This window comes from Bubalus bubalis, chromosome 2 (genome assembly GCF_019923935.1).
Source record: "Bubalus bubalis isolate 160015118507 breed Murrah chromosome 2, NDDB_SH_1, whole genome shotgun sequence".
Taxonomy (NCBI): Eukaryota; Metazoa; Chordata; class Mammalia; order Artiodactyla; family Bovidae; genus Bubalus; species Bubalus bubalis.
Window position 1 is genome coordinate 67973974 of NC_059158.1, and position 8459 is coordinate 67982432.

Below are 8459 nucleotides of genomic sequence, written 5' to 3' on the forward strand. Positions count from 1 at the left end.
CAACAATCAAAAACCTAAAATACTTAGAAATACATTTAACAATATATAGAAGTTCTACTCTGCAAACTACAAAACACTGCTGAGAGCAACCAAACTAAACTTAAATAAATAAAAAGATATACCACGTTTTTGAATGGGAAGACTCAATATTTTTAAGACATAAGTTCTTTCCAAATTGAGCTGCATATTCAATGAAATATTAATAAAAACAACTGCAAGAATTTTGAAAAATTGACAAGCTGATTCTAGAATTTATATGGAAGGTTTGGTCAAATCTATAATAACCAAAATAATCTTAAAAGTTGGAAGGCTTACATTACTTAATTTCAAAACTTGTATAAAGGCTTAGTAATCAAAATAGTGTGATATTGGTCAAATATAGATAGACAAATAGATCAATGGCATAGAATAAAAAATACTCCAATAGACCTATGTATGTATCTATCCAATGGCCAAATGACTTAATACAAAGTTACTAAAGTAGTTTTATGGCAAAGGAAGGTTTTCAACAGTATGTGAACCGAGAACTTCCAGATGTACAAGCTGGATTTATAAAGGCAGAGGAACAAGAGATCAAATAGCCAATACACATTGGATTGTAGAAAAAGCATGGCTTCCCTGAAAGCTCAGTTGATAAAGAATCTGCCTGCAATATGTGACACCCCATTCGATTCCTGGGTAGAGAAGATCCCCTGGAGATGTGATAGGCTACCCACTCCAGCATTCTTGGGCTTCCCTTGAGGCTCAGCTGGTAAAGAATCTGCCTGCAATGCAAGAGATCTGGGTTCAATCCATGGATTGAGAAGATCCCCTGGAGAAGGGACAGGCTACCCACTCCAGTATTCTGGCCTGGAGAATTCCATGGACAGTCCATGGGGTTGCAAAGAGTCATACACAACTGAGTGGCTCTCACTTTCATAGAAAAAGCAAGAGAATTCAGGAAAACATCTATTTCTGCTTCCTTGACTATGCTAAAGTCTTTGTGTAGATCATAACAATCTAGGGAAAATTCTTAAAGTGATAGGAATACTAGACCACCTTACCTGACCCCTGAGAAACCTGTATGCACGTCAAGAAGCAGCAGTTAGAACAGCACATGAAACAACAGACTGGTTCAAAATAGAGAAAGCAGTATATCAAAGCTGTATATTGTCACCCTGCTTATTTCACTAACATTCAGAGTGCATCATGAGAAATGCCAGGCTAGTTGAAGCACAAGCTGGAATCAAGATTGCTGGGAGAAATATCAATAACCTCAGATATGCAGATGACACCACTCTTATGGAAGAAAGCAAAGAACTAAAAAGCCTCTTGATGAATGTGAAAGAAGAGAATGAAAATGTGGCTTAAAACTCAACATTCAGAAAACTAAGATTATGGCATCTGGTCCCATCACTTCATGCCCAATAGATGGGGGAAACCATGGAAACAGTGAGAGACTTTATTTTCTTGGGCTTCAAAATCACTGTAGATGGTGACTGCAGCCATGAAATTAAAAGATGCTTGCTCCTTGGAAAAAAAGCTATGACAAACCTAGACAAGTTATTAAAAAACAGAGATATCAGTTTGGTGTCAAAAGTCTTTATAGTTAAAGCTATGGTTTTTCTAGTAGTCGTTTAAAGATGTGAGAGTTGGACCATAAAGAAAGCTGAGCACCGAAGAATTGATGCTTTTGAACTGTGGTGCTGGAGAAGACTCATGAGAGTCCCTTGGACTGCAAGGAGATCCAACCGGTCCATCCTAAAGGAGATTAGTCCTGGGTGTTCACTGGAAAGACTAATGCTGAAGCTCCAGTGCTTTGGCCACCTGATGTGAATAACTGATTCATTTGAAAAGACCCTGATTCTGGGAAAGATTGAAGGCAGGAGGAGAAGGGGACAACAGAGAATAAGATGGTTGCATGGCATCACCTAGTCAATGGACATGAGTTAGAGTAATCTCTGGGAGAGAGTGAAGGACAGGGAAGCCTGGCATGCTGCAGTCCATGGGGTTGCAAAGAGTTAAACACAATTGAGTGACTGAACAACTACCTAGAGCAAAATGAAAATTTCTTAGCAATGACACAGACAGCATTAAGCATAAAAGAAAAAAAAATGTTGTTAATTGAAGTTCATCAAAATCAAAACTTATTTTTCCAAATATACCAACAGGAAATGAATAGTCAATTCACAAACTGGGAGAAAACATTCACAACATGTATCTGACAAAGAACTTATTGCTCAGTATCATCAAGCACAGGAGAAAGCAGATTAAAACCACTAGATATCTCTTATTAGAGGTTTAAAATTTAAAACAAAAAGCAATGTGTAACACTAAATGCTATCAAGAATATGGAGCTTTCAAAATTCTCATACTGCTCGTGGAATAAATTTGGTAAACCACTTTGGGAAATAATGTAGTTTCTTACAGAGTTAAAGTTAAAATTCATATATTTACGTAGCATTGTATTTCCTAATGTTTATCCAAGAGAAATGAAAATGTTTATTAACAGAAAGCCTAGTAGAAAAATGTTTATAGCAGCTCTATTCATAATATTAAAAACTGGAAACCACCAAGGTGTTTGTCCGTCAGTTGGAGAACAGATAAACTGGTATATTTGTACAATGGATTACTATTCAACAAACAAAAGGGTCAAAATAGTGGCACACCCTGCTGTATGAATGCATCTCAAAAATATTATGCTAAGTGAAAGAGACCAGAATCCAGAAAGTACATATTGCATGATTTCACTTATATAAAGTTCTCAACTATCCAAAATTAATTTTTTTGGTGATAGGAATCAGAACAGAGTTATTTTCTAGGTGGGAGGGAGTGTCTGGGAAAAGGGGCACAGGTAACTTCCTGAAGAGAGAAGTGCCCTATACCTTGAGAGATGGGTGGGTTACATCAGTGGTTGTATTTGTTGAAAGTGAAAGATACCTTGAAATCTGTGCATTTGTGTGTGTCTTAATCATTTATCAATAACTCTTAAAAAGCATATATCAGTAACATTTTAATTGTTATTCTCCATTAGATCCTCCCTTCCCTCAATCCTTTAATCAGCACATGTTGGGCAGGGCCATTCAATTGTCATTGAATCAATCTATACAAATCTTATGCAATCAGTATTTGTCCATTGTCTCTAAGGATAACACGAGTAGCTTGATCATGTTAAATAAAGTTATATTTGTAATACTCCTTAATACATAATTAGGTCCAGTAATTCTAACCACTGATGAGATTAGACACAGACGTCAATTTTAAGGTTTCATAATTATTTATTTTTGCATTTATTTTCTCTTTGCTTATTATATCTTGTTCTGTACTTATTTAACTTACTGTGATATTTAGCTCCTTTAATATATCATAGAGCGTCTATTTCCTAGCAAATTGGTTTCTGTTCCAAAATGTGAAATACACAGTACAGAAAAAAGGCAGAATGACAGAATAGGAGGAACATAAAATCCTTCTAAATGGAAAGGTGGTGGTGGAGTGGCTGGGAAGAGGAATAGCCTCATGAGGGATTGAATAAGAGGGAGAATGAAAGGAGTTAGGGAGTCATAGGATGAGAATTTAAGGTTTGTGCCAGGAGCTGTCCAAAGTGTAAATCAAAGAGGTCAGGCAGCCACCTTTTCCAGAAGGGTCCAAAAGTGGTAGAAGACACGGAGTGAAAGAAGCCTTACTTTATCAGCAGCAAGTCCCTTACAAGCATCTTCAGTTAGAGAAGCAATTAAGGGAAAATGTTATTATCCAAAAATGAACAATGTATTTTGTAGAGGCTCAACTTGACTAAAGCTACATTATTAGAAATATTCTATGTAACTGCTGTACAAATTTATTTTAATAGTTCATGAATTAATGAGAAGCTTTTGGTCTCATCAATATCTGTCAATTTTCAGTAGAAGAGCATTTGTGTATTATATATAATACTATTAAGGATTAAATATGTCATGTTATTTTAGAATCTAATTATTTTATGTAGTTATTATTGCAATGTATAAGGATTATTTATAACAATGGTGATGATGATGACCATAACTAATGCTCTTTGGATTCTTAATACGTACCAAGTAGTATTCAAATATTGTTCATGCATTTATCTAAGTAAATCTCACAACAGCACTAGGACACATTATTTTTATTATTTCTATTTTACAGAGAAGGCAAGTGAAACAACAAGTGTGTTTAACACATATTCAGTGTTACTTAGCTAGCAATGACTAAACCCAAAGCTTTCCTCTTAACCAAAGTAGATTCAAAGATGCCAATTTCCATGTAATTGAATGCTTATATAGATGTTCTTTTCTTTTTAAAGTATTTTAGTCATAACATGTTGCTGGTTTTAAAGTCCTTTTTTCTTCTGGTTGTTTACTGTTTATTTGTGACAGCATCCTCAAAGAACAAGGACAGAAATCTTATTTCTATGTTCTTTCATGTAAAAATGGAGCTTTTACCCAGCATGAAAATATTAATACAATCTTTTCCCAGAGAGATGGATTATCAGTGAAAGTAAACGACAACATACTCTGGCAATAAAAATAACGAGACAGGCGGGACAAAAGTAATGACATCCTCTAGCATAATCTCGGCAGCAAATAACTAAATCACCTTGAAGGAGATAAATTGTTACAAAACACCATCCTTGTCTAATGTGGATTGACAGGGAATGACAGGACCCTTCAAAGGGATGGCAGCCCACAAGCCCATGTGCTTCCAAAGGATCAAAGGGACTGACACCGCCTGCCAGCCCCATCTAAGCAGAAAACAACTAGATTCTCTCCAGGCGGATATTTACTCTAAGATATTATTTCTGGGAAAAGATAGCTTATTTGTGATGGATGACGGCATTTTTTCTACGCAGCCTGTCATCTGTTAGAGCAGGACTGGATGGGGGGAGAATCCGCCAAACCTGTCCTTGGGATCCAAATCCGTCATAGATCTTTAGCAAGCTAGGGAAATTGAGTTGTGACACAGCCACTTTAAAGACAGCGTGTGCAGAGCCTTCAGTTTACAGATGGTTATTGATTTCCCTCCTATCGATATAAAAGTTTTTAAAAAGTTTTACATAGGCTCAGTTTATCATCCACCAAAGTGGATCTTAGTAACGATCTAGAAAGCAAAATATCTTTGATGGTTTGAACATTAAATAGTAAAATAATAGAAGTTTCAGAAAAAGAAGCCATGGAAGAATGTTTTTATATTTTTGAGAATAGAGAAGATTTTTCTAACCATTATATGGAATACTGAATCCCTATGGAAAAGACTGATTTGATTATATGAAATTATAAAGCATTATTAAAAAGTTAAAGATTGGATAAACTAGTGAAATTAAGTCAATATTACATTGGTTAATATTCTTAATATATTAATAAGTCTTACAAATAATTAAGAAAAATGACACCTGAAATGGCAAAGTATATGAACAGGCACTTTAAGGAGAATGAAATGGTTATTGAAAATACGAAAAGGCGTTCAACTTCTCTACCAATCAAAGGAATGAAAACCCAACAGCAAGGAGATTTCATTTCTTAGTTATCAGACTCCATTCAAAAGTAGGATTGTATTCATTCATGTTGACTGTCAGAAAATGTGTTATCTTCTGTATCTTTTGTGGACTGTCAAATTGAAAACAGGGGTAAAACAGAATTTTGTTAGTTTCTTTGAAAATCTAAGATTGTCTATTCTTGATTTATCAATTCCACTTGGGATTTATCTTACAATAACACTTCTAGACTAACAAAAATATTTATATATTTTGGTGTTCACTAGAGTACTGTTTATTAAATTTACAGTTCCCACATTCTGAGATTCATAAAAAAAATTTCAAATAACCAGAGTATAGCTTTTACTCAGAATTCTCAAATACTAACATTTTCAATTAACAAGAATCATGCCTTGGAAAAACCTCATTGGCTATGGTACTGACACTGAGCAAACTCAAATATTAACATTTTATCACAGTTCTCCTGCTCGTTCTTCTTCTCCCACTCTTTCTCTCTCCACATACACTCACACACATTTTTTTCTGCAATGAGAGTAAACTGTAAATAAAGTACTGCTTTACTCCTCAATACTCCATTGTGTATTTCCTAATAATTCAGAATAGTTTCATAACATTTATCAAAGTTAAGAAATTAATATTGATTGTTCAGTTGCTCAGTTGTGTGACTTTATTTACAAAAAAATTACAAGTGTGGCTTTATTTAAAAAAGGCACTGGCCAGAGTTGGCCACAGACCATAACTGGTCTAGCCCTGCTCTAAATGCCTGTCTTCAGGTGGACAATCCTGGGAGGCACCTTACATAGGCTTCTGAGGAGTCCTGGGGTATTGGAACAGTTGCCCACAGCAGTGACGTGGATGATATCCCTTTACATTGGCTTTTTCGCCTTTTCTTTTTCTACATGCTTCCTACTGTTGTCATTGTTCAGCTGCTCAGTAGTGTCAGACTCTTTGTGACCCCATGGGCTGCAGCACGCCAGGCTTCCCTGTCCTTCAACATCTCCCAGAGCCTGCTCAAACTCATGTCCATTGAGTCAGTGATACCATCCAATAGTCTTGTCCTCTGTCCTTCCCTTCTCCTCCTGCCTTCAATCTCTCCCAGCATCAGGGTCTGCCTGCAGTGTGGGAGACCTAGGTTCGATCCCTGGGTTGGGAAAATCACCCGGAGGAGGGCATGGCAACACACTCCAGTATTCTTGCCTGGAGAGTCGCCATGGATAGAGGAGACTGGCAAGCTACAATCCATGGGTTGCAAAGAGTCGGACACAACTGAGTTATTACTGTCTTTGGGGATTCCCTGGTGGCTCAGATGGTAAAGAATCTGCTTCCTGTGGTAGCTTCTAAAGTCAACCACATACAAATAAGAATCTCACATCAAGTTTCTGAGTTAAATTGTTTTGTGAATGAACTGTGATTAAGTGGAAAAGATAGCATCTGCCTGATGACTATGGAGTCATATAAAGACTGAAATAAATTTGGAGGTTATGCTATAGACAGTAACTCACCCTCCAAAGAGGACATGCATGCATGCTCAGTCATGTCCAACTCTTTTGCGACCCCATGGACTGTAGTCCACCAGGCTCCCCTATCCATGGAATTCTCCAGGCAAGAATACTGGAATGGGTTGCCATTTCCTTCTCCAAAAGAGGACATAGCTAAAGTGTAAAATGAATAGGAAGGAAGGTAGCATCTTACTCTATTTTTTATTATCAGAACTACGTAAATGATCTCCCATGAAGAGTGTAGCACTTAGAGGCTCCCTGACATTTCACACTGAAAAATAAATGATACAGAGCTAACTTTAGGGAAAACGCATACTAGACAAAATTTATCTTTAGTACCTGTATATTCCCAATTCAGTTCTGTTCAGTCCAGTCGTTCAGTCATGTCCAACTCTTTGCGACCCCATGAATCGCAGCACGCCAGGCCTCCCTGTCTATCACCAACTCCCGGAGTTATTCCCAATTAGGTCATGCTTATTTCCTCTCTCATAGCAGCATCCCTCATGCTGCTTTCTGATCCTCCCAAACTCCTCATGGCATCAGAAATTCATTCATTCAAAAATAGTTGCTATATTCCAGGCACTGTTCTTGGTGATGGAGGCACAGGAGTGAACAAAACAAAGTCCCTGCTCTGTAGGAACTAGTGTTTAACCAGCAGGGGAATAAGATAAATAAATATGCGATTAGTCAGGGGTGATCAGGGCTATGAGGTAACAATAAAGGTGGGAAAGTGGGCTGGAGGGTTAGATGGCATTTTGTATAGTATGCTCAGGGAAGGCTTTTTGACAGAGTGTTCTTTAAGCAGAAACTTGAATTAAAGTGTATAAGCAGCCGAGGGATGAACTTCTTAAAGCAGACACTAGTGTCCTGAGGTGGCAGCAGGCAGGAGGTCAGTGTGGATGGTAGTGAGTGAGGGCAAGAGGGTAAGAGTTGCGATCTGAGAGGGGAGAAAATATGGGGGCAACAGGAGGGAGAAAGAGGAGGAGATAATAAACATTGATTTTACTTTCAAAAGCAGATGAGTTGAGACACTTTATTTTAAAATGATCCCATCAACTCCTGTATGTGGAGAATACACTGGTGAGAGGCCAGGTGGGTGGTGGGTGGAGGGGGGGTGGATTTCAATACAAAGCTATTAGAACAATCTGATAAGAGAGCTGATGGTTTAGGATATAGGATACATTGAAAAATGAAAGTGAAAGTCACTCAGTTGTGTCTGACTCTTTGCAACCCCATGGATTATACAGTCCACAAAATTCTCTAGGCCAGAATACTGGAGTGGGTAGCCTCTCCTGCCTCCAGGGGATCCTCCCAACCCAGGGATCAAACCCAGGTCTCTTGCATTGCAGGTGGATTCTGTACCAGCTGAGCCACAAGGGAAGCCCAAGGGAAGGATAAAGTGAAGGTAGAGTAGTTAAGTTCTGGGTATAATCTGAAGGTAGATTTGACAAGATTTGCCAACTGAATTAGAGCTTTCC